The sequence below is a fragment of the Micropterus dolomieu genome, linkage group LG12 (assembly GCF_021292245.1).
Source record: "Micropterus dolomieu isolate WLL.071019.BEF.003 ecotype Adirondacks linkage group LG12, ASM2129224v1, whole genome shotgun sequence".
In the NCBI taxonomy this organism is placed as follows: Eukaryota; Metazoa; Chordata; class Actinopteri; order Centrarchiformes; family Centrarchidae; genus Micropterus; species Micropterus dolomieu.
The window spans coordinates 28,859,862-28,882,506 of record NC_060161.1 but is presented as its reverse complement, the minus strand read 5'-3'; the positions used below and the strand labels follow the sequence as shown (position 1 = coordinate 28,882,506).

The 22,645-nt window shown below is 39.1% G+C and overlaps 1 protein-coding gene across 2 annotated transcripts in view; it reads right to left on the bottom strand.

Annotated features, from left to right (window-relative positions):
• The window catches only part of htr2cl1 (5-hydroxytryptamine (serotonin) receptor 2C, G protein-coupled-like 1), a 175,004-nt gene that overhangs the window by 69,836 nt on the left and 82,523 nt on the right, over positions 1-22,645 (bottom strand). Inside the window, exon 1 of one of the 2 annotated variants that reach the window (XM_046064795.1) lies at positions 12,460-12,940. The exons of the other annotated variant lie outside the window; for it this stretch is intronic. The gene's annotated coding sequence lies outside the window, so the exon portion shown is untranslated. Of the gene's footprint in view, positions 1-12,459; positions 12,941-22,645 lie in introns of those variants that run through there. 2 annotated transcript variants of the gene reach the window in all.

The following is a 22,645-nucleotide window of genomic DNA, read 5'->3' as shown; positions in this document are numbered from 1 at the left end:
AAAAAAACAGTTCTGTTTAGGGTGTTATTGACTGTTTTGCAGTGAGTCACATACATCACTGAGGCTTCAAGTGCAGAAGGACGGACAATTTTGCACTAGGATTTCCTGTACTGGATGAGGGTGTGATCGATTTACGATGGCTCCAACACACGTTCACACACCCATCCACACAGACATACAGGTACTGTATTTCCAAACACATTGGTGTGGAGGTCAGGGCCCGTATTTATCAAGCTTCTCAGAATTACTCATAAGAACACGGCTAAGAACTGACTTAAGAGTAAAATAATTCTTGGCTCAAAGCTGTGCTTGAAAGTTAGTTATCAAGCATCATAGTCCTAATTTGAGTGAAGTGTAGAACTAAATCTTAAGTGTCAGTCTGAGAGCTGATTTACGAAACTTTGCTGTGCCGCAAACAGGATTTTGGATGACGATGTAGCCAAGGACCAATCACTAAATAGATTTCCTTATTTAAGAATATTCTCAGATAAATTCACATTGAATGGTGAAATTCCTAAGAGGAGTTTATATTCAACACACATTTAAGAATAAAGAATTTTCAAGATAATACATTATGATATAGGCCTACACATTAATAAATGAAAGATAAAAAAGTTTAGCTTTATATGAGCACCATCAAATACGCCTACTACTCCTGTATTGCCGTCTTTTTGCATGAACTGTTTTCTTCTGTTGGATTAGGGGGGGGGGGGGTTGTTGGGAAGTCGATGAAACGTGTGACAATGTGTGGAGCTGTAGCCTAAGTGCTTTAATTGTTTCCATGACTATTGGGCTTATTGATGGTTGTGACGGCCAAAATCATCAGCATTGCTGCATTTGTCCTGTGGCAAATAAACGAAACGTCATCACCACCTTCAATTTAACTGAAAACGCATTACTGTGGAAAATCAATGGTGAGATGACGTCCTTCACAAACTCGCTGACAATGATTATGCCTGCGCTGTCCGACCCTGTCTTATTAACTGCACGTCGTCAAATAATTCAGAAACACAGTGCCATCACAAGCCCTACTGGCAGCTCCTAACCACTTGAGAGACCTCTCGAGCTGTCTTAAATAACTGGGAGAGTAAGAGTGACTCTTAGCTTTGAGAAATTTGATAACTTGCTTTTATTCTAAGGTTTAAAAGTAGGAGTAAATTTCATGAATTCTCAGCACTCCTTTCCACAGACTAAAATGGCACTTTGAGAAGCTTGTTAATACCGGCCCTGGTCTCTACTGATAGATGTGGACGTTAATAGGTGAGGGGAATGCTGATAACTGCACGTGCACAGAAACATTTAACCTCCATCCAGGCAAAACTCCAATATCCATCATTTATACCTCTCTTTTCCCTCTTTATCTGACTCCTTTCCTCTTCTCTACTGAATTTGCCCCCTATTACCTCCTCTATATTGCCTGTTTTGCATTTGTAGTCCATTCTATCATTATTATTCATTATTGTGACAGGTTTTACAGTTCAATCGTCCTCTTTTACTAATATTCATCCTCAGTGTCTGTATCTAATTGGCCTTTTCACCTGTCTATTTCTTCTTTTCACTTGAGTTCTTTCTTTTCGTCCTCAGTCTTTATTCCCACCTTTTCTTTTCCTGCCTGTCTGCTTCATTTCATCTGCCACCTTCATTTGAATCCCCCGGGGCAGCTGTGGCTCAGGAAGTGGAGTGGTCGTCCACTAGTCAGACGGTGATCCTTGGCTTCTCCACCTCCAGCCCTTGGGCAAGATACTGAACCTCAAATTGCTCCTGAAGGCTGCGCCATCAGTGTATGAATATGTGAGAACAGGGTGAAAGTGACATGTGGTGTATAGCACTAAAAAGTACACACCTTTTACCATTCATATTTCTTGTTTCCTTCCTTTTCATGCCTTTTCTTTCCAGCACTGCTGTTATTCTTTTTGTCATTCCTTCTGTGTTTGTTCATTAACCATGCTAGCGGCATGGCTCTAGGGATGGCAATGTCCGTCTGTCTGTAGGTCAATTGTTCTTGATGTTCGTAAAAATGTGGGCTTACCAGAACTATGTAGCCTGCTACTCATTTCTGATGGGGCCACATTAGCCACTACTAGCACAACACAGCTGAACCTCAGACCGAACTGCTGGTGGTTGAGTTGCATTGTGGGTAATGAAGGCGCCATGTTTTGACAAGGAAGAAGAATATGTGGAATAAAAAAGACAATCTCACTGGTTCTGCTGCATCGATTTTGATATGCTTTTTTTTTGTTTTTTTAAAGCTGTCCATTGTGAGCCTGACAATGTTGTAGGAAAACAATGCTAGATTGGTGGATTACTCTTTTTACCTTTGTAGTCGCTTTTTAACGCCCTGGGTACCCCTTTAGCATAGACGTTTAAGGCTTTGCGGTCAAGTCCGGTAAAGTTAGCAACAATAAATATGCAACGTCCGATTAATTGGCACATTATTAAATTTGTGAAACATTGCAAGGTTAAGGTTAAGGTCAAGAAAAGATCATGGTTCGGGTTAAAATAACTACTCAGTTAACACATAAGTTAACTTACATCATTTTACGTAATTCAAATTTAAATATTTAATGTTGACTTTTTGTTTCACACAGGACACAAACCCCAATCTCCTGGTTCAAAGTCAGGGATATGGCTCTCCATCCACCTCCTTACTCCTAACCCTAACCCTTTGCTATTAAACATCATATACCTACCTTTACTGTCAAAAACTGACGCATTAGGGCTTCCCCCAGTGCGTTCAATTGTGACGCTATAGGGATCCCTAGTGCGTTACATACTGACACTGATGGGTCTTGACCATGTGGCCATATGTGACGAGTCGGGGAGTGAGAACAGGTCGGTCAATCCTTCCTTTCCTCTTCATAGTTTCTGCATCCCATCTATAAGTCTCCTTCCCATTTTCTCTTAATTTCCTTTTTGCAACCAATTCATCAACCCTATCCCTTCTGTCCATTTTTTACTTCTGTCTATCCATCTGTCCTCCCTCGATCCCTCTCTATAATTGGTCTCCTGGAGTTCTTTGACCATTAAGACCCCTCCAAATCCCTCTCATTGCCCTTGACTGTGCTCGACCCAAAATCTTCCTGCAGCTTAAACTTCTACTAATCAGGCAGCAAGAAAGATTTGAACAATGGCACTAAAGGGCCCTCATGCCATGAATGTTATGAATTTGTTGGGACCTTCAATACATAATTATATATATATATATACACACACACACACACACACACACACACACACACACACACACACACACACACACACACGTAATGGAGAGAGAGACACACACACAGAGTAGACTGACTCACACACAAACAAAGATGAGGCTAAAAATAATCAGATAATGGAAAAATAACACACGTAACGAAGAGGATTTACACACAGATGCAAAATGAAGAAATGGACACAGTTACAAACAAACAAACAAATTGAAAGAGCAGACTAAGACACACATACACACAGGTGGGTGGAAATCAGGTCGCAAGCTGTAATCAGCAGTGATGGAAAGTCAGAGAGTAGAAAGGAGATGGTGGGAAGAAATGAAAGGAGATGACTCAGATGGAAAAAAAGGAAGAGAGCAACAAACAACCTTATTTAGACTGAACATGAAAGACATGAAGGAGCAAAAAGATAACTCTTGCTTTTTAAGGATTTTCGATCATATTACATCAACTATGTTTACACTACAGGTATATTGAGACACAAATAAATTGTTTTCCCAGTTTGGTGTGGAAGAACTGGACTGGCCTGCACAGATCCCTGAACTAAGCCCCATCTAACACCTTTGTGGTATACTGGAACACCGACTGACACCATGCCTTATCACTTCACTGGTGATCCTGTGGCAGAATGTGAACAAATCCCTACAGCCAGGCTCCCAAATCTGCTGGAAAGTCTGAAATCAGAAGATTATTCGGGTGTCCACATACTTCTTGTATGTACATGGCTACCTATATGTGAATTATTAGTTACATTTTCAGAAAATTCTTCAGAACAAATACCTTATTATTTTAACTTTTTATTACCTTAACATTTACTAGAATTATTTTTTTTTTGTGTGTATTGCGTACGTCTGTTTTCTACTTTTATTTTGCCTATTATTTTAGCAAATATTTACAATTTTCTTCTGTTATTCTGGACCTTTCTGCCACATCTCCTAGCCTCCATCAGCAAATTAAGTGGACCTTGTGTTAAGATTTATTGTCAAATTGCTCTTTTAAGGTCAAGAATGAATCTTCAAAACAAGTCAGGACCATACTGTCCAGCACAAACTATCAGATGTATTTGCATTTAATTAGCAAATAAATCAGCTGCTACATACAAGTTGCCTAATACTTTAAAATCATATTTATTCGTTGTCAGTCATTTCTTTAAACTGAAATGTCACATATTTTCATGCCTTCAGATGTTCTTTCATGTTTGGTATTTGCAATATTTCAGCTCATTGCATCATATGAACTGCCACCACAGCTGCTTTGCCAGCAAAGATGAGTTACACAACAACTTCAAAATCATCCAATAATGGAAACCAATGAGTTCAACTCACTGTCAGCTGTCACTTCTCCTTTTTGACACTTCCTCTCTGTTCTATTGTTTTTGTTTTCATGGATTTCATTTTCTCTCTCCCAGCAATTGTTTTGTTTCTCAGCCTCGCTCCGTCTTATCTCCCTCTATCTGCGTCTTGGCAGATTCAATTTAATTGGCCTTTATTGACACGAAATACACAACAAGATGTGATCCAGCCAACAACAAAGCGTGGAGTGGAACAAGTCGAATACTAATAGCAAATCCACATCTGAGGCTGATCTGTTGATGCGTTTCTCTTAATTTACCTCCATCGCACAAAGAAGATATACACTCAACAAACAGGAAAACATAAGGGCGAAGGTTTACGTTTGCATTCGCACAAACTGAGACGCACAACAATATGCAAACACACACAGACGTAGGGGGTAATGCACCATGAAATGAAATACGCAGCAGGTTTTGGTGAAGGCCTCTCAATCAGTCAGAGTACTGTCACTCCAACCTGAAAAAGTGTGTGTTTGTGTGTGTGTTTACATATCAGTCTGTGTACACATTTCCTTTTCTGTCTTCCTTGTGGGTATATTTGGTTTGTGCCTGTTTGCAGCAATTGTGTGTGTTTTTTATTGCTTACCATCCCAGGATCACAGTTCATGGTCACTTCAGAAACACTGAAAAAAGTGGACATCAATATTTAAAGAATTCCCTCTTCCTCTTCATGTTTCAGCTTTTATTCAGAAGTCTTGAGGTTTGTAGAGGAGATGAGATGAGATGGGATAAAGGCAGCGGGGAAGGTCAGCTCAGGAAGAGCAGATTTCCCAAACCAGACTTTGCTGTCCTTAAAATTGTAATTCTTGTCACAAGCCTTTGAAGATTATGAACCTGACTGTGGCATTTTTAAGGTGACCTACCTGGTTAAATGCTCAAAATGAAGGTTAGATTGGTAATGAAAGCGGGAGACTGAGAGAAATTTACCTCCTCAAATGTATTTATTAATGCTGTCATACGCATCAAAGATGACAAATAGGGGAGGAACAAGGAGAGCTACCGAGACAGGGAGTGTGACAGTGATTAAAGCATGGAGATAAATCAATTATGACAGTTGTGTATATGCCCTGAGGTGAGTAAATATCAAGTTGGCAGACAGATCACAGTCACTGTATAATTCACAATGAATGAGACACATGTACACATGCACTACCTTAAATACAGTTTGTGCTGCTATAGGTTGGGCTGATAATTATTAAATCAGATACTGAAATCCAAATGTTATATAGCCAAAACTATTAATGATGATCTGTTAATAAATTACATTTTACACACATATTGTCAATATGTTTGCATTCTCTGACAGTTATTTGTAGAAACCTTTATTGAGATCAGAGGAAGCTTACAGGCCATTGGAAACGCAATTGTCATTGGCCACCATGGTATGGCCGCCTACCTGCTAATACATCAAGCAATTGTTAGATTAGCTAGCTGTTGTGGATTTGATGCTTTGCCAATGACTGAACTTCAATGTCAAGTTTGAAGTATCAATTAGATGAGTACGGGTCCTTTTCAGTAAGTTAACTTGGTGAAATGCTCCTTTGTTTCAAGTTAACAATAAAAAATTATTCCTTGAGATGGTTAAAGATACTTAATTTAATTATTTTACAAGTTGCCCTGATAACTGTCCTGTTTGCCAAAGTTGAATTGTTGGTAGCGTAGCCATACTAATATCATGTTAGCTTTGAGCCATGTATGCTGATATTAGACTGCAAATAGCTTAGTTGTGCCAATATTTTATTAGCCTTGTGCCTTGATAGCTGATGTTAGATTGCAATTAGTAATGCTAATAGTAGGTTTGCTTTCTTGTTTGTTAGTCAATGGCAGATTGCAAGTAGCTTAATAGTGCTAATATCACATAAGCTTTCTGGGCTGTTAGTCAATGTTAAATTGAAAGTAGCTTGGTCATGCTATTATTATATTAGCATTGTGTCTTCTTAGGTGATGTTAAATTGGAGGTAGCTTGACCATGCTCTCATGATGTTAGCTTACCGCCCTGATGAAGTTCTTGTTTTATTTTCTACAACGTTACTGAGACAATTTATTTTAACATGGCACTAAGATGAAAAACCAAGATGCACAAACATAAAATGAAACAATAAAAATCTTTGAAACCAAAATTTGAACTAACCCATTGTCACGATCCTGTCCTGAGTTTCTCTGGTTCTAGGTTTTGTTTTTGTTTCTGCAGTTTAGTCCGGCCATCTATTCTGTTGAGTTTAGTTCTCTGTGAGTTTAATTATTGATCAGTTCTATATCTGTTATTTAGTCACTGTTTTGGTTCCATCTCTTGTGTTCTTCTGTTTTGCCTTGTTTATTCTTGTGATGATTTATGTGTTGATTCTCATTCTCTTTTCTTGTCTTTCTACTTAGTCCTTAGTTCTGTGTCTTAGTTAATGTCTTTGTATTTTCTCCTAGTTCTGTGTTTGCATTATTTTGGCGTTGTCTGCTCTGAGTTCTGTTCTATCCAAGCTTCAGTCTGTTTAACCTGTTGGTTGTAGTTTATTTGTGATCTGGGCCCCGTTTCAGAAAGCAGGTTCAACAAACTGAGTGTAAACCTGAACTCTGGGTTGACGAACTCTGAGCAGTCAAACTCCGAGTTTTCGGTTTCAGAAAGGCCGATCAGAATAAATTCAGTCAACTCTGAGTATGTTGAGCCTGATTGAAGTGCGTGCGTGGGGATGAAAAAAGCCATCATCAATGGAGCTCCTATACTATGATTTACCATGGCAACAGGTAAATAAAGGCAGAGCCTCCATTTTAATCTGGTGGAGCTAGCAATATGAATGCGTGTCAACGCAGACCATGATTGGCTCTAAAACGCAAGAGTGGAGCAACGATCGATACGTTAACAATATTACATTTTATGCAATGATTTTATACATCATTTACCAGACTGGAATTTCCTTAATGAATGATAATGTGCTGGGATTCTCCTACAGCATGTTATTCATTTTAAATAGATACAGGCCTGTTTATTCAGCTATAACCGGACAGGACTAAATGCAATGGCAATAACTGAAGATGAAAATATTAATCGAACAGATTAGACATAGTTTAGGCTACTCACGGACCTGTGATTGTGAAGTGACAGTCCGACTCAGTAGGCCTATGGCTATTAATGATTTTTTGCAATGTAAAATGTGTCTGGGTTCAAACTGACTGTGAAGTTTTAGACGTCTATGTTACATTAATAAAATCTTGCTCATTTTGTATTTTATGAAATGCTGTCAAAACAAATTCAGATTATCAGACTTTTAAACTACATTTATTTGTTTCAGGTGCACCACAGTCATCCTCACTCAGAAATATTCACATCATATCCAGCTGATAACTATGATAGGAATGTTCAATCTGTGCGACTACAATATGAAAGGTTACTGTTCATTGATCAGTTTTATACAGATTAAACAGTAGCCTATACCGTAGCGCACGGTAAGTGTTTTTGCAACTGTTGCCAACCTGACAGCTGCCTTGATGTCCACAGAGTCACTGTGTTATAAAGGACAGTGTAGCTTATAGATTTTATTCTGTGCTGAGGATAAATTTACGATGTCCAAAGATAACTCTCTGTCCACACATCGATGACAGATTGATCATAAAAGCGGTCATGTTCAAGATCATGTTTGGGTAAAAAAAAACTAACAGCCTATTTAACCATAATTTCGATGTTTCTAAAGACGTAACTGTGTCCCAGTATGTGCTTTGATATCGACAGCCTGAATAAGGAAATGCAGACGACCGCTTCAGGCTCTGCAGGAGGGGGGAATAAGAAAGAAACTCAGCGTTCGTTGAAGTAAACCTCCTCCCTAGCAGGTTAGGTTCACAGTGTAAGTTGCCAGGGTTACAGACCTAGAGTTTATCTGATCTCGCTCTCTGAAACCGAAAACCCAGTTTCCCTCACCTTGGGCTCAACTTACTCAGAGTTTTACCCACTTTTTGAAACAGGCCTCTGGCTGCTTGTCTCTGGATTAGTTTGTTATTTATATTATTCTGATCTGTCATGCCTTATTTTGTTACAGCCTGTGTTTAGTGTCCATTAATCTGTCCATTAATGTCTGTTCTCTCAGTAATCCCTCTGCCTCACTGCTGTCTCTCTGCCTGCCTGTGTCTCGTTAGTCTCGTCACTGTCACCTGTGTTGCTCCCGCCCTGCTCATTAGACCCTGTGTGTATATATATGCTTGTTTGTGTCTTCAGTTCTTGTCCGGGAAGGAAGCCATGAACGGGAAGTGTTGCTGGTGAGGAAGGAGGATGTGAGGAAATTTTTACCTAAGCCATTACGTTGCTTTAAATGTCTGGGCATGTGGCAGATCAGTGTAAATCTAAGCCAAGGTGTGCTGGAGAACATGAAAATGGCCGCTGTGCAGTAGATGCTAAAACTAAATGTTGTAACTGTGGGGGGGAACATAGTGCTTCTTACCAGGGATGTGAAGTTCAAAAAAGAGCAAAAGTTATTCAGAGATACAAAATAAAGTATCATATGCTGAAGCAGCAAAACAAGTCTCATTGGGAGTGCTAGTAGATTCTCAAGCGATGGGTCAAAACACCTTCTCAGCAAAGGACTTCCCTAAACTACCACAAATGCATAAAATGAATGTTCACATAAGTGTGCAGTTAAAGACGATACTCTGATAGTGGATACGTTTAAATTTGTAGCTTTCATAGGTATGGTATGAATGTAGTGATGCAGCAGACAAAGAAAAGGTCAAGGCTGAGGACTATTGTTGAGGCAGCAAAAGATTATTTGGGTATCACTGATATGACTGTTACATGAAATGTTAACCTCTCATTTAAGTGATTAAGTTCATAATGGGTTTCCTTCAATGGAATGCCAGAAGCCTTATTGCAAATGGACAAGAATTTAAGAGATACTGTATGTACAACAGCTAAATGTGAAGCCTGATGTTATTTGTATTCAAGAAACATGTCTGAAACCACATCTGGATTTTAATATCAGAGGGTATAAAGTTATAAGGCAGCATAGCGACAACGGTCGGGGGGGGTGCGCCACTTTTATTAAAGAAGGTATATCTTATGGGAGAATAGCAATGAACCACAGTAATGAATTTGCTAGTGGCAGTAAATGGGATGTGCAAAGTAATAGCAAAGTGATAATAGTATTGGAAGTGACCACTATGCAATTGTAATTAATTTTGAGGAAAATCTTGTGATTGAACTTGATGGGGTTACAAGATGGAAATTGGGTAAAGCAGACTGGAGTAAATTTGCAAGTGCTTGTGATGAGGAGTTCAATAGGATTGAAATGTCAGGGGAAGTGGATAAAATAAGTATTATCAAAGCTTTCCAATTGTTTGTGGAAAGAAACAATTGGAAAGAGTACTAGTAAAAAGAAAAGTAAAAATGGTACCATGGTGGAACAAAGAATGTTTTGAAGCCATCAGAAATGGAAATAAAATGTTTAGAGAACTGAAAGGAAATCATTCAATGTCGAATTTACTAGATTATAAAAGGGCTCAGGCAGTAGTAAGGTAGGTATTCAAAAGGGCAAAAAAGATGTATTGGAGAGAATTCTGTTCAGCTATTGGAAGAACAACACCACTAGATAAAGTGTGGGGAATAAAAAAAAATAATAATAATGAGGGGAATCAGGCAAGATAAGATTCTTGATTCTACAAATCCAGATAACTATAGACCCATAGCTTTAACTTCACATGTGTGTAAAACCATGGAGAAAATGATTACAGAAAGAATAACATATTACTTAGAAAGAAATGAGCTGTTTTCACCATTTCAGAGTGGATTTAGAAGGGGGCGTAGTACTCTGGATCCTTTAAAATGCTTGGAAAATGATATTAGGAAAGCTCAAGCAAATAAAGAGGGAGTAGTAGCTGTTTTCTTTGATATAGAAAAAGCGTATGATATGATGTGGAAGCAAGGTTTGTTAATAAAGCTAGATAAAATTGGTATTGGTGGTAAAATGTATAATTGGATTAAAGATTTCTTATTTGGTAGGCCCATTCAGCTTCGTGTAAAAATGTATCTGATATAGAGTTCCCCTATATCAGATACATTTTTTGTTGAAAATGGCACCCCTCGGGAGTGTCATTAGTCCAGTACTGTTCAATCATGATAAATGATGTTTATTATAATGTTAATCCTGACATTGGAAAATCACTTTTTGCTGATGACGGGGCAATTTGGAAACGAGGGAGGAATATAGACTTTGTTGTAAAGAAAGTTCAGGAAGCTGTTAATGTGGTTGAAGATTGGTCTTTGAATTGGGGATTTAAATGATCTGTTGAGAAATCTCAATCCATCTTTTTTACAAAGAAAGGAAATCAAAGGAGATATTTGTTTGAAATTGTACAATCAAAGGTTAGAAAGAGTGAAAACTTTTAAATTCTTGGGGTTGTGGTTTGATATGTTGCTTACATGGAAAAATAATTTTAATTAGGTGGAGGATAAGTGTAAGAAAGTACTAAATATTATGAGATGTTTAACAGACAGCGTTTGGGGAGCTAATCGAGTGGCGTTAAGAAATATTTATGTTGCATTAGTTAGATCAGTTCTAGAATATGGATGTATTGTTTTTGGATCAGCTGCTAGTACATCTTTAAAAAGGTTGGATAAAATTCAGGCCCAAGCATTGAGATTATGCGAGAGCAGTAAAGTCAACACCCATATCAGTGCTTCAGGTGGAAGTTGGAGAAATGCCACTGATTCTAAGAAGGAAACAGTTGAGGGCAAATTATTGAGCTAATTTACAGTCAAGTCAAAAGGACACACATCCTACAAAAAGGATTATGAATGAAAGTTGGGAAAGCAGCAAAATTAAAAAGGAGGTATTTAGCAATGTAATTTTGGATATAACAAATGAGTTAGGAATCAACGATTGGGTCGCTAGTCCAACTGCTTTAATGCCAGCTGTTCCACCATGGTTATTACCTCAGCCTAGAGTTGATTTTTCTCTACTGAAAAAGGTTAGTTCAAGTAAAAACATTTTTGATATGCAAGCTTATGTGAACACTATGCTGCAGGAGAGATATGGGTATCGTGTATATTTATTCACGGATGGGTATAAAAATCCAGAGAACAGAAAATCAAGCTGTGCTTTTTACATTCCAGAATTAAAAATCAAGGTGTTTAAAAGATTAACCGATCATCTATCGGTGTATGCAGCAGAAATGATGGCAATCTTGTTTGCATTACAATGGATAGAGGAAGTCAAACCCCATGAGAATGCTAATTTGTTCAGATTCAAGTGCAGCTCTGGCTAGTCTCAAAAGTGCAACGTCAAAATGTAGGGAGGATATTATGGTTGAAACTTTGTTATCTTTATACAGAGTTAGTAGTCTGGGGATTGATGTTCAGTTTTTATGGGTCCTAGCACATATTGGCATCCAAGGGAACGAGATGGCAGATACTGTAGCTAAAAATGGGTTGAAAATAAATCAGATAGAGGTGGCAGTACCAGTTAGCAAAGTAGAGATCCAATCATATGTACAGAAAACAATTACGATACAGTGAGTTTTTGAAAAGCATTAACTGTGAAACCATAAGCGAGCTGACCACATCAAACAGTACACGCATCAGTGACTCACACACAAACACAACGGATCATTTGAGAGAGAGCTTGCATAGATAAATTCATACAAACACTATTATAGAATGCAAACAAATGCATTTATAGTTGGTAAACATGCACAGTACAAATTGCTGTCTCTCTCTCACATTCTCACACACACACACACACACACGCTAACCACTCTACCGTATGACCATCAACCTTAATATCTACAAACGCGTCTGTTGCAGCCAAGAATGTGTCATAGACATGAGTTACACCAAATTGCCACACACACTCTCCCAGTGTCACACACACAAAAGCTAGAGGTGACCCCTCTATCCAGAATAAGACAGCAAATTACCAGAGAAGAGCTGGATGGGATGATCACCAGCATAATGTTCATATCACACGCACAAGTCACGCTGGATGACTTTATGAGTGATAAAGACTGTTATTACGGAGCAGTTTTCTGAGCCATCCATTAGCATCGCTGAGGGTCTTCCTCTGTCACACAGCTGCTGCATTTTCTGCCCTTTATTTGCCCTCATCTGTGAACATTTACTTCTTTGGTATGGCCCATATCCAGGGAGATTTACCCTATTGCTCAGACTAAATGGGCACATAAGAAATTGTGAAAATTTCCAGCAAAGTGAGAAGGAAGTGAGATGAATGCCGGCCGAAGTCAAAATTGTCCAATATACAGTAAGTGAGATATGTTCTCACTTACTGAATATGTTTACTGAATATTTAGCTGTTTCTCATCTCCTTCACTTTTAAGTCATATTTCATGTCACATAATACGGATATCCAAGGAAGGTTAAATCAAGGGCAAGTGGGCTTGATTGAAGATACTTGAAGAAGTTTGACCTCACATCCAAGAGGCTTCAGTTCTGATTGACTGTCAGGGAGTCCCACGTTTTAACCTCTGTGGAGTCGTTATCAAGGTGATGGATATCACCTGGGTCGTTAGTGCTCACCTTTTCCTCACTTTGCTTTTTGTTACAACAGACAGGTGCACTAACGAACCAAGCGGTTCAGAGAAGGGAAAATCCACCTTAAAACTGTCCTTCCCAGTCCCTCACAGCTATTGTCCCTTGCGGCTATTAGTGACACATGACTGCAATTGTCCGCTGCGTTACATTTTGACTCCATTCGGGGCTGCTGGATTGTAAGTATCTTGTTAATGCATGGCTCTTTCTTATTTTCTTCCACTATCTTTCCACCTCCTTTCTGTTTTTACAGAAGCCACTTGCATCCTTGAAACATAAAAGTAAGTTGTGAATGTATATAAATTACATGCAATTAATTTCTAATAATGCATTTCATCTGTAGGTGTCTTATATGCATACAGCAAAATTCATTTTATTTTGTTTGTAATGTTTCTCTGAGTTTGTACAAGCAGGAGAAGTTGCACCACTGCTGCTAATATACAGTGTTTAAAGAAATACAGAAATCAATACAGAATATATGTACAGAAATTGTGATGGAAAGGCAAGAGTAGTAACCCTACCCGGATTTGAACCCAGGTCTACAGGGTACCAAACATGCAACTTGACACCAACGTCAAAGAGTCAGGCTTGTGGGAATGGCAATCACAGCGAATACTCAACCGTAGTGACGGTGGTCCGTCACAGAAAAACACAAATGAAAAGGTAAGAAGGTGTGCTGCATATGGTAATTAAAACTAGTAAAATACAGCCTGAAAGTATTTGTTACCACACTGATCATAAATGAGCTGCAAACATGCTTTAATAATGCTTGTAAACTAAAAATATCAGCAAAATAAGAAAATGAAAATGTGGCTGCTCTAGAGCATACAATGCAAGATATGCTGCATTTCAGCAAGGCAAGTTTATTTGTATACCACATTTCATTCACAAAGTGTACTTAATGCATTAAAAACGGAAAGGAAAAACTACATAAAAATATTAAAATGCTCATTAAAAACATTGGCCGTTGACCCCAGAAGCTAAATTGTTGATAGACAATAGCCACTGGGTTCTGAAATTGTACAGTATATAAATTACTGCTCTGCTGTGTTTTACTATAGATCTTTTAGTTATCACCTTTCTACAAGAAAAGCTAACAAATTTGCTAAATGTTGCGCAAGACACTGTAAATTGATGCAAACATTTTTAAAATGAATCATCTCAGCCTAGATTTACACTTTATAAAGCAGTATTATTTAAGATTTGACAATCGTCGTACAGTCGACAGTACCCGTACATGATTACAAAAGGGGTGGTGATGGTGCAGTGGATAAGATGCCTGCCTTTGATGTCAGAGGTCTGTGTTCAATCCCCCTCTGTGACCTATCCACCAATGTGTCCCTGAGCAAGACGCTTAACCCCTAGTTAATATTTACTCTTGTCCAGTCTCTTGCTTGGTCACTTTTTCTTTTCCTCACTTCCTTCGACAACATCTTCTTCGGTCTCTTTGCAGCCTCTGACATGACATCCATATTGAGATACCATGCTGAGTCTTGATGGTGTGTGACGTGGTGCCGTAAAGCATTACGCTATTCTAGCAAAAGGGATTCCAATGTTACATAGCTCAATACCAGGTCTAGAGGCAATTAGACAACATTCTCGCTATTATAAGTCAGTGCACCATCAACATGATTTTGAAGCTGTTATTTTAAGATACATTTACTACATAAAATTGCTTTAACTTTTGTCACATGACACACACATTTCTTGTCAGTGTAATGCATTTAAACTTTTATGCCAGTCTGTATTTGCTACATTGTTCTCCACTCACAATCCCTGTCATTCTCCCATTCCTCGTGCTCCTCACAACCCCCTGACCCTACTTCTTCCTTCCTTTGCCTAAATTAATTAATCTTGTGCGTGTCAGAATATGATGAGACAGACTGGTGGTGTAATACCTTCCCTTACAAAGGTTTAGCTTGAGCCGAAAATTTATCTCCGCTATTTGTCCTTTTAGCTGAAGGGCAGTGGGTGACAGAAAGAGAGAAGTGTGTCTCTGTAGTGTTGGGCATGACAATACTAGGGCCTTCACCTTCAATCTACCACCTTAAAACTGTTACACACACACACACACACACACACACACACACACACACACACACACTGCACACTGTGTAGGTGGAACTTCATGGCTCCAGTGACACGTTAAGTTTTATTGTGTTGGCTCCTGTCACTAGTTATGTCAACGAGGAGAAGGGAAAATATGAGAGGCAGAGATGGAGGAAAGCAAAGATGAATAACTCTGCAACCTTGCTGTCTAATGCTGTTACTAAAAAAGAACAGAGAAAAAATGCATTAAGTTTCTGCAAAAATAAACTTCAGTGGGAATGAACCCCGTTCTCATTTCCATGGCATCAAATACCTATGCTATGTCATGTCCTTTGGCGTCTGGCACCAACGCATATGGCAGCCTAGTTTAATGCAATGGGGGAAGCTCCTTAGCAACATTGTTCAACACTAAAATTACTCGTAGCAATTGAAGAAAAGTCCAAGTAAGGACGTGGTTTATGTAGACAGAAACCGGACTTTCAACCAGGAGACCAGTGTCCGAGACCACTGTTCCTGTGTGAATCAAAAAGTCAGCATAGTTTTTATGTTTATGTTAACTTAAGTCACTTAAGTAACATACTTAATTTAAGTACTTTTGGTGCCTAAACCTAACCACGACATTGCGACGTTTCACAACTTTAATTACAAGTTTTATTTTGAAAGTGTAACCGCACATTTATTTATCCTTGCTAACTTGACAGCGGAGCCCTACATGTCCAAAAACAACGCTAAAGGGTACCCAGGGCATTATAAAGCGACACCAAGGGGTCTTGTCTGTATGTCACGAGTTGGGATGAGAACGGGTTGAATATGGAGTTTTTCCCCTGATTTATTAACGCTACCAACCAGAAAAAAACAATACAAAGCCAGAGGGAGCACGACTGAAGAGAGCACCTACATGAAAATGTTGCAAGAAGAAAATGAGCTATTCCCCAACCTAATGGGAGAAAATAATCAAGGTTTCAATTTGGGCTTGAATTTGTTTCTCTTCTCCTACATCTGTGACGCATTTTACTGCGCCTATTTTCTTGCCAACAATGCAAGAATGACACTAACAATGTTATCATGACTTGCACCCACGGATGTTCTTCCAGTGGGAGTACAGGTTCTCCCTGAAAAAGACCACACAGTTTGAATGGACCCACAAATAATCATAAACCTCCTCATTCTGAAGTCGGGTACACCCTCCAAAAGAACTCGTCCCTCCTAATTTGAGGTGATATTTTCCAAAGGTTACGCAGTCTTGCTATTGCTATAAATAGCAAGTTTTGCTATAGTCTTGCAAAACTTGCTATTTGTGTTGTCCTGGTAGTCGCATGTAGCTTTGTTGCCAGAATTAAACAACAGCATTGAACCCAGTAGCGACTGCCAGGAGTAGATTCAATTCAATTCAACTAACTCAGACTACTGAAGCCTCATATTAACATTGAACCTAACCTTTAAGCACCTTTAGCTCCAAATGAATTCAACCATTCTCCTGTTTTGTGCAATATTCCTGAATCTGATTTCACAGTAAAGATTGGCTCACACTGTTTTCAGTAGTCATCTTGGTCTTGTCCACAAATAACATTAAAGACTTTGAATTAGCGTGTTGATCATTAGTCAGTGCTAAAATATCAAACATTCTGTAGCACTTTTTTGATATGAATTCTTAGCGATTCATATGATTAAAACTGTTCAGAAGATCATTGGTACCCATCTCCCGAGCATCAGTGATGTCGGTGAGGTGAGGTGCCTGCAGAGCCCAAAGGATACTAAAGGACAGTACCCACCCAGCCACAGCCTGTTCACCCTGCTGCCTTCTGGGAAGAGATACAGAAGTTTCTGTTGCCACACCACCAGACTGCAGCTTTCCCCCCCAAGCTATCGGACTCTTAAACTCTAATTCATCCTCAGCACTGCTCCATTGAATATAGTTTATTTCTGTTTACCATTTTTAGAATTGCTTTTATGTGTATATTGTCCGCTACGTAAGGCAGTTACAAACTTACTTTCACTCTACAACCTGTTGTATTGTGACAAATAAATCTACCTTGTACTTTGTTCCTTATTGGGGTTTGTACTCTGCATTCCCAGTGTAGTTTATTAGAGAAAATGCAGCATCCTCCCCATGCTGAAGACGTACACCCTCACAGAACTGTAGGACAGATCCACCAAACGGTAAAATATTTATATTCCAAATCATTGTAAAGAATATGAGTTTTGTGGGGGGGAAATAAAGTTTGTATATGTCAGAACTATGAATAGTTGCAGAAGCCCAGGCTACTTTTTTGAAGGTTGCTAAAAAATTTACAACCCTATATAACAGTGCTGTATAATATTTCTTTTGGACTTTATTCTGAAACTTTGTATAAATACAATTTTTCAGGACTTGGTTATGGAAACACTGAAAGTGTGGGATGCTCATAAATGTGATTCTTTTAATGCTGCCTCTGCCCTCACAACTTTTGTCGGAGAGGAAGATTAAGAGTGGAGAGTTTGCATGGCTGTAAATCTCCTCCTGACAACAAATAAAAACCTGTGAGATTTTGGTTTCTTTTAAAGATGAGACACTAAAGCAAACACAGCTGCTAAAGAAAAGTGCATCGGCCACTGGCAGCAATGACTCTACAAGGCATTGTGTCTTCCTGTGTGTGTATGTGTGTGTATGTGTGCATGTGTTTGCTTTCCAGTAGACTCCTTTGAAAGAAACACACTCGTCGACACACAGAGGGAAAGTGGAGGAAGGGGTTGTTGCCTTATACAGACACTGCAGCTTGTTCTGAGTTCAAAAGCAAAGCAGCACACACAAACACACAGCAAGCGACACAAAGGTCTCTTCATGGATGTCTTGCCATCGCTGTTGACTGGCCTTGGCTGTTTTTGACTGATTTAAGTGACTTTATAAGTCCCTGAGACTGAGACACACCATAAGGACTTCATGTTCATATTTAATGAGGGGTGTTGAGTGGGTAGATCGCTGCTTCAAATCATTCAACAGTCAACAGGGGAGATGCGTCCGACAATTTATGCAAATGCTGGCGGAAACGCTAAAACCCTCTCAGGGTCTCCTAACAGGAACATCTCGTCTCTTTCTCCCTCTTCTCATGTCCTCTATGGCCTCCCTCTCTGCTTGACTAGAAATGTTCAGACCATGTCTTTTTGCATTATCACAAAATTGACTTTGAGGAGGAGAAGAAAGAGGAAAGAGGAGAAGGACGGTGCGTGCCGCCTTGTGTGAGTCTGCGTATGTGTGTAGTAAACCCCTCCAGGGAGTTTTCCTCTACATTCTGACACAGCACACCACTCTAAAAACAGGAACATTATTGGAGATTAAATAAAAAGACACACTTAACACACTCACTTCCTCTTGTGCACACACGCTTCCTAACTGACACTTTCTTGATGGGCCTGCCTCCATTATAGAAACTACTTAAACCAAGTAAGGCTGACAAAACACCCGGGCCCCCCTGGGGAGGAACAGAAGAGAGGCAGGAGTGAAGGGGAGGGAAGAATTTTCGGTCATTTTAATTGCAAAGCTTGTTAGCTTTTTTCTCTGTAGTTAGTGCCTTATTAGCATGTCATTATAAAGCCAGACAGTATCTGACAGACAGCCTGGAGGCAAACAATTACTTTGTGGGTATATGTGTGTGCATGTTATGCAGACTGACATTATTTTGTGTTTACTACATCTTAAGATGAAGGTGTAAGTATCTATCGAGACATCTCTGTGGGATGTTTTTAACACTTTTACTCCAACATCCTGGGATTCACATTCATACAGCTACAGTACATTTAATTATGAGGGAGTTTTGGCAAGGAAGTTTTGCTCAATGGCAGCTTGACTGATAATCAGTGTTCTTCTGAGCTTCTTCTGAGCTGAAGTACATGATTCACACTTGTGTGCCTGTATTCCTGAAATTTGTCAGCTAATTTTAAAAAAGGATAATGGACTATTGTCACTAAGAATAACTACACAAATGTCATCAATGATTTGGTGACATATGTCTGCTTTCTGTATAAAAATATGGAGGGCGTGAGGAGAGCTAATTTGGATTTATGCACCCAGCGGGGGTGTGGTGATGGGTTGTCAATTGAGTGTCCCAAAGACAGAAAGCCCATATACACCCACATACCTTTATCTTTGGCAATTAGAAGCCTGTGAGGAGCAATTGTTGTGGCTATGGGAGCTGCTAATTAATACCCGAATGCCCACTTCAACCACAAAACTTTATTAGCAGAAGAAATATTTCCAACTTCAAGCATTGCATCTGTCCCAGTTTGCAGCCCTGTCAGGAACGAGTAAGCTAATGTCATGTTCCCCTCACTGAAATTAATGGGAATGAGTTTCTGTGCAGCCACATATACATTTGAGTTAAAGATGGATAGATTTTCTTGTAATAATGTGAAATAATTGCTGTTATGCTATTCACTCAGAAAGCTCGAAATTTAGGCAGATACCGGAACATGGGTAATTTGCTTTATTACCAATATTTCATATAGACGTCATAGCGCTGTACAAAAATACACATGTTCCAATGAGTACATCAGCACCATGGACAGCATCATAGCAAAAGACAAAGGAAGATCCACTATGTAAGTCTATCCTAAACCCAGTCTTGAAGCTATATATTTGCTTTTTTAACTCAATTCACTGGTCAGTAATGTATAAAATAAAGCAAAAATTGCATTGGATACTCTCTTCCTCTTCCCACTGAGCACTGCATATACTACTACTACTACTTGCAATAGAAACCTGGACCCAATCTAAAACACACTTTTCAGAAATAGCATAAGGCATAAATAAAGCTTACTGCTTGGTCACATTAGGTGTTTTTAGTGAGGTGATAACTTGCGATTAATGTCTTAGCATCACAGACAGTGCCATAGTGTTGTAGACAAACACCTCTTCCTCAATGAGTATATAAGCACCATGGACAGTGTAATACCAAAAGACAAATGGGAATGTGTTGGCTCAAGGCTAGAGTTCTGCGAGGGGCGAAAATCTGAGCCCTGCATCTGGCCAAACACGTTATCTGTAGCAGTACCCGACTGACCCCGGCTGTTACCAAGTCCCAACTTGAATTCCAGTACTTTGTTGGGACCCTTTGGATTAAGGTCTGGTAACAGAACTCTACTCAAGGTTATATAGAAGTTCACTTCTAGGTCGGTGTTTTGATTTCAAGGTGATAAATCTGTTGGGATAAGTGTGTTAGTGTCGTGGACACGTGGTAGTATTACAGAGAAATACTAATGCCACAATGAATATATAGGGGTACAGGCTATGGGTTAGCTACAGGCAAAGCAAAAGAAAAGTTCCTTAAGGTACATAACAGATTACCTCTTCGTCAGGTCATGTAAGGTATTACGTAAGGCGATAAACATGTCATGGTAAGTATATTAGCACCATGGATAAGGTCATAAAGTTGAATAGACCAGTTACATTTGAAATAAAACCAACAGATCATCTGAGCTCGATTGAGCCAAATGCACAAGCCACAGGATGTTCGCATTAATCAAGCATGTCCCAGTGACCTCTGATGAACCTCCATATGCTCCTGATCTTAATTGGCACTTGGGGACTGTGAGAGTTGACAGAAATACATCACAAATACCATAAGTGTGGGTAATGGGCCGCACCCAATCCCTAAGCAGTGTCAGTACCATGGATAGACACAGCAACACTATAAATGGCACAATAGCCGTGTCAAAAACAGAGATGAGCCAGGCTATTTCATTGTCTCACATTGTGTCCAAAAAAGCTTTCCATTAAGCTATATAAAAAAAGTCTCTTACACATCAATAAAAGGGGCCTTGGTCCTCAGATATTGTGTGTCAACTGCTTTATGGCGAATTCTAGGGCTATACCAAAGCCCTGTGTCTGTATTCAGGCTCTAAAAAGACAAAAAAAATGATGTTTGCAATCTTAAAACTACCTAGCATTCATTAGACAGCCAAGTCATGGCCTAGTCATTTAGAATCACTGCATTTGTTGTGGCTCTAAAAAGGAGTAGGCCACATTTATAGAAAATAACTATCTCAAGTTCTGTAAACCACAATTAAACTGAGCTGGTGAAGAGGAGTGAAGTGTCTCTGTGCCAACTGATTGAATTGGCTTCTTGATGGCCGTGATGCTGTCACTTTGGCACCATATTCATTCCATATTTATATATTTCTACATTTAATTATGTCGACTGTATGTTTGTCTACGTGTAGCACCACAGCAAATTCCTTGTATGTGTAAAACACTACTTTGCAATAAAGCTCCTTCTGATTCTGATTCTGATATGTGAAAAACAAGCTAACAGACATAGAAAGAGAGAGAGAGAGAAAACTGAATAAATGGAAGTACTGTACAGGGAGGATAAATATAACTTCATTCATATTTGAATCATAATTTTAAAGTTTCTGCTCACAAAAAAACAGAAAATCTCAGTTACCTGGCAACAACAAAGTGAAGGGAAGTGTGATCAAGATTGTGAGGTGCCACTGACAACCAAGAACTGATGCTTTGAGAGTCCAAGACGATATCATGTGAAATACAATAGATTCTGTGTTAAGTGAAAATGCATCCCCGAAAAGTCCCTTTTAATGAACTTTCAAAAACCTTACACCAGCAAAACATACTCATAAAGAAAAGCTGCTGCAAGGTAAGTTACTGCATTCCCCCTAGCTTCAGATGTCACTGATGCCCCGACATTTTCCCTGTCGACTTCAAAGATTGAGCAAAGGAAAATGAACAGTGTTGATGTCAATTTAGTGAGACAGGAGAAGAGAGAGGACAATATGAGAGTGAAAAAAAATATCTACTTCTTAACCTTTCCCCTCGTTTTTTATCTGCTTTCAGTTCTGAAGGTTCTTGGCAAAAATACATCCATGATATAATAGGAATATTAATTTCTTTGTGGAAGGATTGTGAAAATGGAGTACATACCGACACACACATATATATATATACATACTTTTTTTATAGGGAAAAAACTGAATAAATGAGTGGAGAAACATAAGGAATGCAGATGCTTCCATACAGCATGGTACAATTAAGAAATTACTATCCAATCATGCTCTTTGGCATGCATACAAATGGTAGCAAAAGGGTGGCAGGAGCTTCAATCATAAAGACTGCTCAACTGGCTAGTGTTTCAATGGGAACAGTGATTACGATGACAGCTGCATTTAGATTTATGGGAAAGACATTAGTAAATTGTTGGAAATTGTGGTTGACGGCACATGTTTGATGGCTGTGATGCTCATGCATCAGTGTGATATGTATGGAATAACTGAAGAGTGACTGAGAATATCAGTGCATGCGATCACAAGTACGTGCTGTGTCAGCAGCAATGAAAGTCTGTCACCAACATTGGGATATTATAGTAGGGTTCACCATGTTCTAAACAAGTGGGCGAGTACATGTGTGGCATTCACCAAGAGAACTGTACAGGCCTGAATGCTTGACCCCTACAGTGAGGGGATTTGCTCACATGGTTTGGGTCCACTTTAGAGTAAAGGGTCACTGCAAATCAATACAAA